A 17,088-nucleotide genomic window follows, 5' to 3' on the forward strand; every position below is an offset into this window, starting at 1 on the left:
ATATATACATTTCAAAGGCATCTATTCTTTTTTCTGTTTCAGAGTCCATTGTCCAACTTTCCCAGTCATGCAGCAAAACATAAAAAACATAACATCTGATCTTTTGAATTCTGTGCTCCAGACTAAGGTCTGATCTTGGAAAAAATGTTTTCATGTTCATGAGTGTTTTCCTCGCTTGTCCGATTCTTGACAGGATTTTTTTTTTGGTTACACTGGCTATTGATATTTGCCCCCAAATATTTTATGGAAGTTACCTGTTCTATTATTTGTCCCTTGGCGTACAAATGTTGGTATCTTTGAAAATACTGGAATTTTAGTATTGGACATATTTAGATGTAAACCGAACATTTCGCTATGACGAGCTACCGCGTTTATTATATTTTGTCGTTCTTGTGCATTGCTTGCTATTAGGACGGTATCATCAGCGTACCTGATGTTGTCTATGTTGGTTCCGTTAATCTTGATTCCATCTTGAAACTCGTCTAATGCTTTTCTAAATATAGATTCCAAATACAGATTAAATAATAGTGGTGATAAGACGCAACCTTGTCGTACTCCTCGTCGGATTCGTATATCTTCGGATGTTGTATGCTCTATTTTAATTGTTGCCGTTTGATGTCAATTGTCTTGTCTTGTTCGTCAATTCCAGTTGTTCTCAGAATTTCGATCATCTTTTGATGGTTAACGGTTTTTGAAAATCAATAAAACATTCATATACATCTACATTCATGTCTCTGCATCGTTATGTTAACACATTTAAGGTAAAAAGAGCTTCTCGTGTTCCCAATCCATTTCGAAATCAAAATTGAGTGTCACTCATCTGAAACTCACACTTCTTGTAAATTCGTGGATGAATGATTCTGAGAAAAGTTTTAACGACATGAGACATCATGCTTAATATTCGATAGTCATCGCAGTGTGAGGCATTGGATTTTTCTGGTAATGTTACGAATGTTGATTTTAGCCAGTCTGATGGTATTTTACCTGTGTCATATATCTTATTGAATAGAGCTGTTATTGAGTCGAGACTTTTACATTCATTGTCTGCAATTAATTTAAGTAAAATTCGACATTGATATTGTCTGAGCCGGTGGCTTTACCGTTCTTCTGAGCTTTTACTGCATAAATAACTTCTTCTTTGGTTATTTTTGAACCTTTTTCATTTATTCGATCATCGTGAATGGTGGAGAACATCGTCAAAAATACCACATCATAAAAATATAAATATAAAAAATTTAAATAGATAATACAGAATGAACATGTAAAATTTTATAAAAATTGGTACATATAGCCATTTCGGAGAAGTATCGCAACTAACTCTGGGACACTAATATGACAAAAAAGAACGGGTTAGTAATAGAGGGGTGAAAATTAAGGGCTGTATGTATTTTTTAATGCCACATCATAAAAAGATAACAATAAAAAATGTTTAAAAAATAAAAAAAAAACCTTTGGGGTGAACCACCTTTACCCCTTAGGGGTATAAAAATGTGTAACAACCTATTCTCAGACCTACAGAATACACTTTCATAGATACAAATTTCATAGAAATTGGTCCAGCCCTTTCGGAGAAGGAAGGTTTCACATGTCAACAACATGAGATGTTCTCAAACGGTCACCCATCCAACTTTCACCTCAATCGACACTGCTTGACTTCGGTGATCAAACGAGAACCGGAGAACCGGTACATATATTTAGTGTGGTATGGCCCAATCTATCAATACTGACATTTATTTTGTTAATGTGTTAGTCATAGAATCGCACCATCTATTAGTTATATTGCGATTTAAAATGAGACAAAAACTGTTTTTGAAGTCTTTCCGTACAATTTTTTGAAAATTATCTTTTACACACACCTTCTCCCGATAATAAAAAACACAACAAAAAAATAATTATCTAATTTGGAGCACTCGTTCTAAAGTGATACCCGGACAAACATTTCGGCGATTCATTTTTATTATTATATATGTGTATTATTATAGATTCATTATAGATGTTTTCCTAAAATCGAGAATTTTTTCAAAGATTGTCTGGGTTAACTGACAACTCCATTGCATTATTTGGCTTATCTTGGTTTTTATTTTATTTTCATTGTTATTATGTTTTGTTTGTGTTATATATATATATATATATATATATATATATATATATATATATATATATATATATATATATATATATATAATTTGAAGGAGTAAATAATTATAGAACAAGTCAACTTGCCCTTTCTAAAAAATTAAGTACTCCGTCAATGTGTAAGGTAAGGATGATGTATGTTAAATGTTAAAGAACCAATTATGTGAATTTAATAAATTTAAACCTAACAGCAGAAGTAGACTTATATTATTATGAAATACATAGTAGTTTTTTTCCTGTTCGGATACATTTTAATACCTTTATTACGTTTTAAAAAGACATACCTACAGGAAAACAGTAAACAACATTATGGGTAAGCTTGTTTTTGCCGTTATTTACCTTTTGTATATCACTAGATAAGTAACTAGGTGTAGGTGTTCAGGTAGATACATTCGACAAGAACAGGTGCAATTTTATTTGTGTGTCCGTGCCGTGCAAGTTCTTATGTATGCCGCGCTAGAGGTTTTAGTGGAAAATTCCATTTAGCGGTCATGCGATGACGCGGATGACGTCCATGCGATGCGCTCACAGTGTTGTTAACTCTACGGATTTATCTGTAGATCTACGGATTTTCGAAATTATTTAGGATTTTCGGATATCGATCACATTTCTACGGATTTTTCAGCTGCAGCAATCAAGAATAAAATTGGGATTTTTTTACCCTTAGCTTTTTATAAAAATAGAATTTTTACTCTTAGACTCTTAGCTTTTTATAGAAATAGAAATATTTATCAAATAATTAATTGACATCTAGTTCTCTGTAATGCCGTGAAATAGAAATCTACTTGTAGCCGTCTATCACTTCACATTATTGTATGCTTATTTCTTTTTTCGGTAGATGGCAAGAGATATCTATATAAAAATGGTAGTTATGGTAAAGTATCTGTAAAATAGTGGGGATGAATTTCAATTTTCGTAACAGGTGAATCCCCGGCGCTTAGGGGAATAACAGTGATCTCAGATGGAATGTTAAGATTTACCTTGGGTCTCCCCGCCCTAACATTATAAATATGAGCTATTCGGAAATCTACTGTTTAAATTTGTTATCATCAAAAAAAATTTGATAGTATTTTTAATACGTTTGTATCAAAATTTATTTGATACTTCCCTGTATTGTTTAAAAATTACATGCAAAGAATGAGAAATCCCGGAAATTCGTAATTGTAATTTGATACCTAAATCATAACAATTAACATCATTCGGTATCGGCACGTATTGATAACAATAAATCATTCATCCACTCTTAAACTTTTATGTAAATATGGTAAATATTATGATAATTTCTGATGTGAGCCTTTGGTCCCATAAAATTTGAATTATGGATGTTTGGAATAATAACCTTAACCTAATTATTTACGGTCTTTAACTTTTGAACAGTGATTGCCATGCCAGTAATCACTGTAAACATCCTCACTGTATACGTTGAATTAGATATACGTTACATTTTATGTATGTATTATATAATATATAAAATAAAAATAAATCTACTCTTTTTGAAAGGAAATCTCCTGTTTTGTATTGCCCTTTTCTCCTGTTGTTGAAAATATCCATCTGGCAACATTGTACCAAGAGGAAGAGGGAAGAGGAGTCAGATAAAGACGCACAAATTGCTATGTTTCTGTTCTACGGATTTCTACGGATTTTTGAAGCGCCCTCTACGGAAATATTCAGTTGCGAAGTTAACAACACTGTGCGCTCAGTTGTTTGCGAACCAGGGAAGAGTGAGAATATATCACGAGAGACGGCAACGTTTACTCGACTAGTCTTTACTAAAAATAAATTCCGGCATTGATAAAAAAATCTTGATTTGACATTTCGGCTACTTACAGTCTCAGGTGCTTAAACCGGAATCATTTTTAGAAGAGGAAAACGTAAGTGTTTTTATTCATTGTTTTTATTATATCTAATAGTGAAAGTGAAAGATCTTGCATCCTGAATGGGAGATCAATATTGTTGCTATAAACGAAAAGTGAATCACCGCGCAGCGGTTTATTTATTTCTTTTTGTTTGAAGGTGTTGAATTTATAATTGTTGCAGTTTTATTAATTGAAGAGTACAAAAATGCACTTAATCGAGCAGGACATACATTTATTTGTGGGGTTTGATTCGTAATTTACATAAAAATTGACTAGGTATTTTAAATAGCATGAGGATGCGTTTTTAAAAATGTTATATTTTTATATTTTAACAATTATTCAGTAATTACAAAATTCTATAGACAACTTTTTAAATGTACAGAAACTATTTATTTCATATAAAAAGTGTACCTATCTTTTTCTTGTTACTGATATGTTTATTGTGTCTATAAAAATGTCGATCTTCTCTATTTAGTTCATTGTTCATTTAGATTCGTTTATACATTTATACCATTATTTGCAGTAGTATGTGTGTTTTCCACTTAAGCCCGAGTTGGGCCTACCTCGTCTACTTCTGCCCGGTGGTGGTGACAGTTTAAGAATTTGTTTGGGGTAATGTAGCTTCGGGCATTCTTTCTACATGTCCATGCCATCGTAAAGTGTGACTTTCCATATTTATGGTTAAATATGGAAATGGATTGATATATATTTCTCACCATATTCTTTGTTTTCGATCTACCTTATCTTGATATTTATAAGCTAGGTTAGGTCCCATAAAGTCAAATTTTACAGTAGGTACACATTTTATTTCTTATAGTTTCCGAACAGGTGATGGCTCACTTCACTAATAAAGTGAGGGTTATAATTATCTTAAATTTACTTTGAAGTTAAAAAAATGTAGGCATTGATATTCGCCAGGCTTGGAAGATATGCCGAATTCTACAGGGTAGTTAATATCTACGTGGTAAAGCAAACAAAAATTTTCTGTTTAAATAAAACACCCTGTTTATTTTCTCATATTTAGATTCCTCTCATAATCTCTGTCCTTACAATATGCGGTTTGATACTACTATACAGGGTATTTAACGACATGACCATTGTTATTTCGATATCGCTATGAAATAAACACACTGTATGACGAAGGAAATAAATAAATAATTATTCATTGTGCATAATAAGGTAAACAATACGTTCTAGTTTTTAAATCAATGTAATGGAAATCATTGACGAATATTCGTATACAGGGTGAAGTACAAAAAAAAAATTACGATTTTTTTATATTTTTTAAACTACAACCCTATATTTTATTTTTTTCACAAGGTTGCATTATGATACACCCGTATCTCGCTTTACAGCCTAAATTCGTTTCACGAAACTTGGCCGACAAGTGGAAAGCCGTATAAGGAATCAATTATTTTAATAGGTACAAATTCAATGGGATCGGTTTAAAATTTGTTAAATATGTAACGTTTATTCATTTAAAATGAATTTTATCTTTTTATTTAATTTAAATCAAAAATACATACATTTGTACATAAAATAATAACAGGCTCCAAAAACTAACAATCTTTCTATAAACAAAAATGAAACAACTTCAAGTTGCATAAAATATCTGTATGTATACATTCATATTTTTTTTAAAATGGCTTTATACTGAAGACTAAGAAGAAATGGTAACTTGCAGATCACGGTTGTCATCATTTTTCGCTGATACGGATGGACCTGGCTTGAAAAAATTGTCCAACGTTGTTTGTCTTGCTTTCTTGTTTATTTCGTAACTGATTCATGACAACATTAATGGCTGAGTTAATTCAATTGTCACTATTTTATTTTATTACAAATTTGCTCCAAAATGAATTGTTTTAAATTTATAAGCAAGAAAAAATCGATTTTTTAGTAATTTTCAAATATTTTATTTTTTTTTTATTTATGTTCCCGACCTATTTGAGAGCGAGGATAAGTCAATTATTATTACCTAAGTTATCACATTACGTTCTCTGTAAAAATCCAAAATTTCACATCCAAATGTAGTCATTGTCACAGATCCGCCATGGTCGTAAATGAATGTGTTTTAAAACAGATACCTCCTGGACTATCAAGTAACGAGCTGGCGATAATTTTGCCCTTTGCACTCTGTACTCGATGGATGGTTAAACTTGTAACAATGTTCACAAACTCAGTACGCTAATTTTGAATGAATACTACGGCTATAAATTCCATTTGCCGACTGCACAGTTGCAAATGGACAAAAAACAGAATAAAAAACAGAAAATTACACTGAAGGTTAAAAATTTACCCATTTGCTTGCAGTCTGTCTAAACATTTATACAAAATTTTAACAAAATAAACCATCTTTTACTGGGGTGATGGAATGTCTATCTCATTTTTCTCTCCTTTTTTAGCAGCAAACTATAAGGATATTCTTTTTACTTGTATTAAGATCAACAAAAACTAAAATAATAACCGAATAAAGGGTTTATGCGATTCTTATTTATTGTATAAGATGAGAAAGTGATAAATTATCATATATAATTATCAAACAACAAAATTCATCATAAGACATCCCTCTTTGAAATCTGCCATATTCTAAAACATCCATCAGCCCTTAATAAACGAACTGACATCGATAATTTGAGCCAGATTTATCACTCTCTCATCTTACACAATAAATAAGAATCACATCAAACCCCTTAACCTGAGTTCAACAATAAATAGTCTAATATTATTTCGCCATTCACAACCTCCCTTCGAACAAATTATTCCACGAACCTAGTATATTTCTTCATCAATCCCATCACTACCACTCACAATAAAACCAAATGAGTCCTTCGGCAAAATTTAAATTCACCCGACAATTTTTGTGCGACAATGTGTTTTTTTTTAAGATATGTGGGCTATATGTTGGGTAACAATACAGTTTCTAGAACATCTAAAAAACTACAAATTGTTTTGTAAGTATAGAAATCCATCACTGTAGTCGTTTACTTACGAACTTCTTCATTATATTTGTAGTGAAGTTAGGAAGATTTTGAAAATTAAAAAAAAGCGAAACGTATTCAATAAGTCAATGAAGTAGCTGACTTCTTTTTTCTGCCAACAAAAAAGACAGAATGAACCTCTGCAATCACTTGCTGAATATTTTTGAAGTATATAAATATATACGAACCATAAAACCACGGTTTTCCTCGCCGGTCGATCACGACGAAATTTTGATCTTATAATGAATAAGATTTTTTAGCTTACTGTATCATCGTATATGTAGGAGTTAAATGACAGACAAATAAATAAAAAATGCCAAAACCGACTACTAGTAGTCAAATCGAATCTGGAAATAAGTATAAGTACAGTTTAATAATCTATTTTTACTATTTTTTCCAAATGCATTTGAATATTTCATTAACTGAGTTAACAATTATTCACTTAACAAAGTCTTCGTTGCATTAATAAAAATTGACATATGGTACACTTAACCAAAATAAATAGCGTTAACAAATTTCAATGTGTGCAACAGATGGTGTGCCAGCAATTATTTTACTATAAGATAACTTTCAAAATATATAGCATGGTAAGTGGGAATAATGTTTAGTTTGTATATATGTATATATTGTAGCGAGATTAAATAAAACGAGCGGTTCGAATTTATATAAATATATTTATTTATAATATTACAGTTCGGTACTCTCTTATCAACTAAACTCTACTCCTAACATCGTTACATATATATACAAAAAGTATTATTCTCGAATCTTCTGGGGTAGTCCCACCTCTAATTCGTCTTATCGAAACCGCATCGAAAGACGGGCGCTATTGAAATGCCAATTCTTGCGTTTTCTAGATTTATCCTTCGAAGAATTATGACGTATCGGAGATGGGCTATTTCGTTACAATATATGTATATATATTATATATATATATATATATATATATATATATATATATATATATATATATATATATATATATATATATAGTATTGCCCAAAATAAAAAATAAACAGTACTGAAACTGAAATATAGATGTCTCTTTGTGCGCGCTGTCATATTCAACTTAACTAGTATAGACATGTCAAGTAATCTTTTAACAATTAATTATTAAGGCCTAATTGTTAAAAATGCAATACGTGTGTGATCAATTCACACAACGGTTTAATAAACGTTCTCCAAGTAATGCTGTAATTTTGAAGGTTGTTGAAAAGTTTAGAAATACGGGTAATGTATTGTGTCAACGAAAAGGAAACTCAGGGCGTCTCAGGATAGTTAACAAAAACGATAACCATGAACGTGTTTTTGAGCGAATCTTGGAAAATCCGAAACGAGCCAGACAAGAACAGCGTTGCATCTTGGCTTAAAACGAACTTCCTTGCAAATAATCCTGAAGGAGCTGGGTGCATTTTCATATGTGATTCAGGTACATCAACAATTACATCCCAGGGATTATCACAGTAGAGTGGAATATTGTGCCAAAATTCTTGCATTACAATATGAAAATCCTAAATTTTTGAAAAATGTATGGTTTTCAGACGAAGCACATTTTTATTTGTCAGACCATGTAAATCGTCGCACAAATCGAGTTCTGGGCTTCACCAGACCAAATGAAGTTCAAGAAGTTCCTTTACATAGCGCAAAAGTAAGTGTCTGATTTGCAGTTTTGGGACACGGAATCATTGATCCATACTTTATCGAATAAAATGGTAGGCAAGTCACACTTAATCAACAGAGGTACATACAAATTTTAACACGCTTAATTCCTGATCTACTCCCATTTTGTCGTGCACGTATTTTGGCATTTCGAGACCAATTTTTCCAGCAGGATGGGGCAACTTGCTACTATACTGCTGTCGCAGTTCGTCAGTTTCTTCAGGGACATTTTCCAAGCAAATTCATTTCACGATTTACTGACTTCCCCTATCCTGCACATTCTCCAGAATTAACATCTCCAGACGCATACATTTGGTTCATGGCTAAAACTGCCGTTTTTAATCGGGCACCACAAACCATCAATGAGTTAAAGAATGCCGTTAGAGCCTTCTTCGCGGACTTAAGACAAACCTTTATTCCATAACAGTATGAGAGATCTGGAATATCGGTATGAAGTCTGTCTTGAGATAGGGGGAGCTCATTTAGAACATGTTATAAAGTGTCAATAATATGTATTTGTTAAAACAATAAAATAATTGCAAGTTTAGTACTGTTTATTTTGGGCTATACTGTATATATGTATATATATATATGATTATAACATTACTAATAATATTTAAAATAAGGTAAAAAATACGCAATTACCTCATTATTTATAGTTGCGTTACACATTCGAGGTTGCATTGGCCGGAAGTTCAGATACAAACATACCATTCTAGTGATACAGTTCTTTTGTCGAAGTGCAAAGATCCCACACCTATAATAAAACTGCGGACTGCGGAATAATAATCGTTTCACCATAAAGAAGTAAAATTTACATATAAGTTGTACATATAAATACGATTCTAGAAAATTTTATGCTACGACTTAATCAATAGAATTATTAAAAGACAAAGAAATTTTTATTCTTTAGTGTGTACGAATTTAACAATAATTATAATTACATATTAGTATATTCAATAAAAAGATCAGCGAGGCATGGAACAATTGATTGTCAAAAATGATTCGGTTTATTCACTCTGTGGAAATAAGGCGCCCAATAGAGAAAACAAAGACGGCTTTTTTTTTGGTATTTTGTTAGGAGTATCGTATTGGACTCGATGAAGTGGGAAAGATATACGAGCCCTAACAACTAAATATTCGGACAAACTAAAATTTATTGAAAACGATCATCTTCACAACTTTGCTAATCGAAGAACGAGATCACCAATACATTAAACTCTATCATTAATAACAAAATATTGAAATGGTTCGGTCTCTATAAACTTTGAATTGCAGCGTTGGCGACAAAACAAACGAAAATGTTCCATAACATCGTGACAACTAAATGTTCGGACAATTTAAGAAATGGCTACTTTAATATGGAGTTACATCGTCACGTGCCTTTACAACCGAGGCAATTCTGTCTGGCATTATTCGTACTACAGATTTACACAAGTCAGGGTCGAAACTATCCTATACTTCACCTAATTTACTCTTCAAATCGCCGATGGTTCTCTGGGGATCATTACGCAATTTCTGTTTCATCTTATGCCACAATATCTCAATAAAATTAAGGTCTGGACTGTTCGAAGGTCATGAGAGCACATTAATGTTATTGTCTCCAAATCATTTTTTAGTTATTTTAGCTATATGACATGCGGCACCGTGCTGCAGGAATATAACATTCAAGCCCGGGTAGAGATCGTGAGCACTTGTTACAAGACTATTTTTCAAAATTTCTTGATACCACCAGTGGGAGACTTTCGAAAACGGGTTATCGGAAGTCAAAATGAAGCATTCCATAAATATTGCCTAAAAAGAACTGTGAAGTTTCCCAAAGGAATTATGATTTTGGGCTGCATGTCATCAGCGGGTCCAAGAAGATATGAGGTGGTGGAAGGTACAATTAACGCAGCAAAGTATCAAGAAATTTTGAAAAATAGTTTTGTACCACGTGCTCCAGGATTTGAATTTTATATTCCAGCACGACGGTGCTGCCTGCTATTCAGCTAAAAAAACTAAAAAATAGTTTGTAGACGATAACATTAAAGTCTTCTCATGGCTTTCGAACAGTCCAGACCTTAATGTTATTGAGACATTGTGGCATAAGATGAAACAGAAATTGCCCATTTGAAGAGTAAATTAGGTGAATTATGGGATAGTTTCGACCCTGACTTAGTACGAACAACGCCAGGGAGGATTGCCGCGTTTGTAAAGGCGCGTGGCGATGTAACCCCATATTAAAATAGTAATTTCTTGAATTGTCCGAACATTTAGTTGTGACAATGTTATGCAACATTTTCTTTTATTTTGCCGCCAATTCTGCAATTCAAAGTTTATAGAGATCGAGCCATTTTAATATTTTGTTATTAATGATAGGGTTTATTGTATTATTGATCTCGTTCTTTGGTTTTAACATTTAGTTGTTGGAGCTTGTATAGTAGATATTCCTGGGAAATATACATAGTATACGAGAGCTTAGAAGACGCATAATTTCATAGGTTACAAATTTGTTGCCTTTCTACAATTTTACATGATGAAACATCTTAATTTAAATAAGATTACCAATACACTTAAACTATAGTTTATTTTTATGAACGAGAGAGTAATTAGCATAATTTTAACTGGTAGCTCCGACCACTCCATGGGCGTGCTCAAGATTAATTGAAAAATTACTTTGAATAATTGTAAAAAATAAATGAATTATTTCAGTGTATAAAGTGTTATGTGTATGTAAACAAAAGTGACCTCTTTTATCACACACTATATTAGAACTGACTGGCCTACATTAAAAAGGGTTTTAAAAAATTCACATTTTTTTTAATTTTTAAAAATTACAAAAGAGAAAAAGAGTTTTTAAAACCGTCTAAGGTATGTTAAATAGATGAATAAAAATATTAATATAAAACTTACAGCTACTTGTTACAAATCCAAATCAGATTCAGAAGATGAACTTTCAGAACCAAGATTTATAATAACTGGCTCGATCATTTTATCAGTAATATTGTCCAGCTTCCACATTTTTTCCTCTTCTTTAATAGTGTGATTTACTGCCTTTTCCCAGTTTTCAGGTTTTACATTATTTACGGCCTCCAAAAACAACTGTTTAACATCATGAATTTTAAAAGTGGTATTTTTTCTTGAAACTTCACTCTTTATCTGTGCCCATACCAGTTCAATCGGGTTTAATTCACAATGATATGGTGGGGATCTAAGTACTGTCATTCCACGATTTTTGGCAATTTCATCAATTTCGTATTTTTTAAATTATTCTATATGAAGGGCACACAACGAATAAAGTTCCTTTCTTATAGATCCGGGATGGTACGTAATATTTTTTGAACTCAGCCAATTCTGCAAGTCTTTTTTTAACCACTTGGTTGTGGGCAGTCCTTCTATAAGTCTGGAGTGATAACTTGCATTATCCATTACTATTACACAGTTCTTAGGAAGAAGATCTATCATTTGTTCGAACCATTCTTGAAAGACATCAGCGTTCATGTCTTCATGGTAGTCACCGGTACGAGTTGATTCAAAAGTTAATAAACCACCTTCAACAAAACCGTCTGAACTGCCAAGGTGTACTATTATCAGCCTGCGTCCCTTTCCTGATGGTGGGTTTAAACCAGTAGATAAGTTATTTACAAAAGCGTGCCTTTGACTTGTAACAGTTTCATCCTGCCAAAATTTATTTGGTGTATGACCCTCGTTGATCCATGTTTCATCAAGATAAAATATTTTTTTTTTTGGTTTCTCATTTCCTTTATGGTTCTTAGAAAATGTCTTCTCCATATGACAATATCGCTTCTTTCTAATAAAATAGACTTTCTGGGATTCTTTTTCCAGCGGAAGCCTATTTCTTTTAAAAGTTTCCATAACGTACTTCGACTCATTTCTGGGTAATCCTTATCATCTCGAACTGAGACAAGAACTTTATCCAATGTTGGAAATTCTTGTCTAAAGAAGAATTCATGCACTTTCCGTCGAAGTCCTTCTTTAAAATGATATTCTATTTGAAATTTTGGTTTCCCTGGAGCATTACGTGGCATTTGAAAACTACCACATTTCTCTTCTTTAATAACTCTGTAAATCGTAGATTTCCCAACACCAAGTGTACTGCTAACTAACTCAACGGTCTCATCAACACTTTCACATAAACGTTTGTCTGTAAATGATTTAAAACAATTAAATATTAATGTTTTTTCATTAACTGTTAGAGGACCAATTTTTCGGCGTTTACACGGCACTTCCAAATTTTCCATAACACTAGTATACACAATAAACTGCACCTTGCAACTGAAGTACCTACTTTTAGTGAACTGTTAAGAATTTTGAATACGCCACTTGGACCTTCCTACAAAATGGAAAAACCCACTATCACATTTTCTGTGGAATAAGTTTAGAAGGTAATTATCTAGTCAATTACTGTCGTAGATTCCTGGAATTAAAGAATTAAATGTTTGATTGTTGAAACCCTTACTTCGTGGAATGCACTCATTTCAGATAAAATAAAACGTTTTATTTTATCTAAAGAATTAAACTTTATTTTGCAAATAGGCAAAGAATTAAACTTTATTTTGCAAATAGATAAAATAAAACGTTTTATTTTATCTAAAGAATTAAACTTTATTTTGCAAATAGGTAGGTACTTATTAAACTTTTATTGGTTATATATAACCAATAAAATAAACATCTTACATTTCTTGCAAATTCATTAGTACCTGTTAACCTCCATCACTCCGACACTGGCAACCTTATTTAGGGATTAGTAATCCTCACAACTATTGTATTCTATTCTGCTCCAACCTTTATACCTGGTGGTCATACTCAATTTAAAATTGTTTTCCTATATACTTCTGTAAACTTGTTGACAAATATCTGTTTTTCATTGAGTCACCCGTATCAACAGTTTAGGGATTTGCATACATAATTTATTGTTTTATTACTCTCTCATACATAAAAATACACTATAACCTTGAAATTGGCAAATTCAAACTATATAAATTGTCACGCGCTACCGCTTTTCATTTCAAAAGTTTTAAATGTGTCATTTTTCTCCAAAGTGGGAGATAACTAATTTAAATTTAACTAATTTTTAAATTTTATAATACTAATTTAAATTATTTAAATAACAACGTGCAATTTTAGAAATAAAAATAGACCTATTTAAGGATTTTTCTTATGCTAAAAGTAACGAAAGTTGACGAAATTTGACAACAGTGGCCGAATTGGCCCACAGACAAATTCCTAAACATTTCATATCACTTTTGGTAAAATTTTCTTGGTATTTTTTATTTCTATGCGGCCCTTGATCGTCAATATCTCTCGGTTTATTTAACTGGATTTAAAAAGCAGCTCAGACTAGGAGACTTACAACAACTTTACGGACATTCAGTGAATGATAAAGCATTTAGGCTGTCTTAGTGTGATTGATAGTTTGTTAGCAAAACAAGAAATGTTTTATTCATCCAAAAGCTTCTTTCCAAATTTAATCATACATTTTTAAGTAAATGGAAAATAACTCAAATACAAATCGAATCGATATTCTTAGACCTAATAATGGAAAATTAATTTAGTTAAGTGAAAATGCAATGCAGATATCTGTATTGAAATAGCTTTTATTTATAGACATTAATTTTCATTGGCTTATAAGGTCATACTGCCGTGCCCTTTAAAATTATTGTTCGGAGTAGATTTATAATGAATTTTGGTATTTTGCTGCGGATGCATAAAGAGGTGAAGTTAAAAATAAACATAACATGAATAATTCTGGTATACATATCACTTCATAACCTTTTCTACTACTGATAATAAGAGAAAAAAAATTTTGCAAAATAAATATTTATTTTAAATTGTTTAAACAAATTACTCGGTTAAATAAACAATTCACAAATAAACTAAATACATTTTTATGATCTATGCTACGAGGTACCCAAATTAGAAGAAAAAAAAAACAATTTTCAACAATCAATTTTCGTTGATTAGAACCGGAGATAATTGTAACTTTTATAAATTTGAATTTACGAATTCAGTTTTTGAAATAGTAAATTCGCTTTTAAACCTTTATCTTTTAAAATCTTTACCATTTTTAAATTTTTGTTTGTCTAAACTTGAACTCTTAATCTTTCAAATACTTCTTTTTAAATTGCTTATTGTTTATAAACAAAGCCCCGGTTAATTATTGAAAAAAAAAATGCTTTTGCATATTTTGTTTAATACATACATATTGCTATCAACAAATTTATCAAAAACAGTTGTTTACCTGTATCAACGAGTGTCATGGGAAAATCCTTAGTTCCCTCTTCTAAACGATGACTGATCGAAAATTCGTTAAGCAGAACTAACTAAGAGAAAAACGTTTTCTATTTACAGAGGATATGGCCAAAGCAGAATTAATGACAATCAATGAGCATCATGGTAGATATCATCAATATATTGTTAATTTTATGTAGAATCCAATTAAAGTAAATTGGGCTCAAATGAGGGGATGTGTGGCCTGGAAAATTGGGAGAACGCTGTCGCTCGTATATTAAAAATAGATTAAATAATAGATCAAAGTAATAATTTAATAAAATAAAATAATTTAAATCACAATTTCATTTTTGGATTATTCATTCAACTATTTAAAGCTAAAATACATAGGACTATTTATTATGAGTAGAATAAAGATCGTTTTTACTATCAATCGCTGTACTTGTTATTTGACAATTGACCAACTAAACAAATTATTTAAAATAACTTTATCTGAAACCGAATAAGATGGACGGGCCACGTACTAAGATCGAGTGGTGAAAGGCCCGATGGCAGAAGGTCAGTTGGTCGCCCAAGAAAGAGATGGAAGGACGCAGTAGCCAGTGATCTACGCAAATTGGGAATACAGCAATGGAAAATAGCTGCTCAGGACCGACAAAAATAGAGGAAAATTGTAAACGCGGCCAATACTCACATAGAATTGTATAGCCAAATTATGATGATGATGAACGTTGTTATCGATCGGTTGTTGTCGATCGGATAGCCAAGCGGGCTGGGCGGCTGGCTTCTCCTTCGCTTCACTGCGAGAGATGTCAGTTCAAATCCCCAGCTCGGTGTACAGAAAACAAAAAGGCTAACGCAGCAGTTTAAAATTCTAAATGAATCTGCGGCTTAGTCTAGAATATGCTGGTATCTGATCGGCCTATGGTGGAGCAGTACGGCAAGAGATAAGGGCTTGCGGCTTGGTGATACTCCTCCATAGATCCCTACCGGAAGGGTGTGTGTCGCCTAAATACCGGGTATATATATATATATATATATATATATATATATATATATATATATATATATATATATATAGATATGAACGTTGTTATCTGCCTATTTTTCTTTTTTTTAATAAAATTTTTAAATTCACTTTTTAACTTAGACAATACTTTTAAATTTCTCTCATGAAACGCCACTGATAGATCTAAAGAATTAAGAAATGAAAAATTCTACTTTTCTAGACTTCTACATATATATGACAACGCCTCACCTTTAATTTAATCCAAGAAGAAATAGGTGGGTAAAAAAGTTTAAGCGTATTCTTAAAAGTGTCCAAATTGGTACTGGTAAAATGGTAAAAAAACTGCAACCCAAATAAAGTCGCCCCAGAAATGCACCTCAAAAATATTAAAAATATCATTTTAAAGTCATCTACTTTAAAATGTACCAAGAATAAATGAATTTTTTTGTATTACCAAGTAGCAAAACAAAATTTGTTTGATTTTGAGAACGATTTCCGAAGTGGAGATGGAAACATCAAAATAAACTTATTTTCGACTGAAACTGTTAATTTCCAACAAAAATAGTAAATTTTAAAGCAACAACTTAAGTGAAAAGATTAGAAAAAAAATTTTACCTTGAATATAATAATTGTTTATAATAATAAATTTCCGTTATCAAGAGAAAGTAAATTAAATCTAACGTAGGAGGTACTGTTTTGAAACTATAGGAAGGAGTGTTGTATATGTATACCTACTGGTTATCGCTTATATTTTGGTAGTGGGTTTAGTTTTGTAGATGATTTCTATTGTACAGGGGCGTAGGGTTAGAAACCCAGTAACAGACGCAATAAAATGTGATAAAAAATACTAACTGTTTTGCAATTTCTGATACCTATTTGAGTGGATAATGCTTTGAACAATTTAGTAAGTTTATCAGTTAGCCTCAGGAGATAAGGAAGGAACAGTATTTAATAGGAGACTCAGATGTGGATACTTCCTTAAGTTGAAATTCATTTATGACTTTTATAGACCTATGAAGCTCTCTTAGACTTTACCCATTTTGGAGAGCTTCATCAATCGCTACAAGTAATAAATGAATTTAAACTTGAGGAAGGATCCACACCTGACTCGATTATTCAATACTGGCTTTTACCTCATTTCCCGCGGGTTATATTGGTCAAACAAAAAGGAACCTTAAAGGGCGTACGACATCCCATAGAAGTTTATTGATTTTGA

At 31.9% G+C, this 17,088-nt stretch overlaps 1 protein-coding gene across 1 annotated transcript in view; it reads left to right on the plus strand.

The window, feature by feature from the left end:
- The first annotated feature begins 3,833 nt into the window (after positions 1–3,833).
- The window catches only part of LOC140448150 (monocarboxylate transporter 9-like), a 78,296-nt gene continuing 65,041 nt past the window's right edge, over positions 3,834–17,088 (plus strand). Inside the window, exon 1 of the mRNA XM_072541241.1 lies at positions 3,834–4,007. The gene's annotated coding sequence lies outside the window, so the exon portion shown is untranslated. The remainder of the gene's footprint in view (positions 4,008–17,088) is intronic.

The sequence above is a fragment of the Diabrotica undecimpunctata genome, chromosome 8 (genome assembly GCF_040954645.1).
Source record: "Diabrotica undecimpunctata isolate CICGRU chromosome 8, icDiaUnde3, whole genome shotgun sequence".
NCBI classification, from domain to species: domain Eukaryota; kingdom Metazoa; phylum Arthropoda; class Insecta; order Coleoptera; family Chrysomelidae; genus Diabrotica; species Diabrotica undecimpunctata.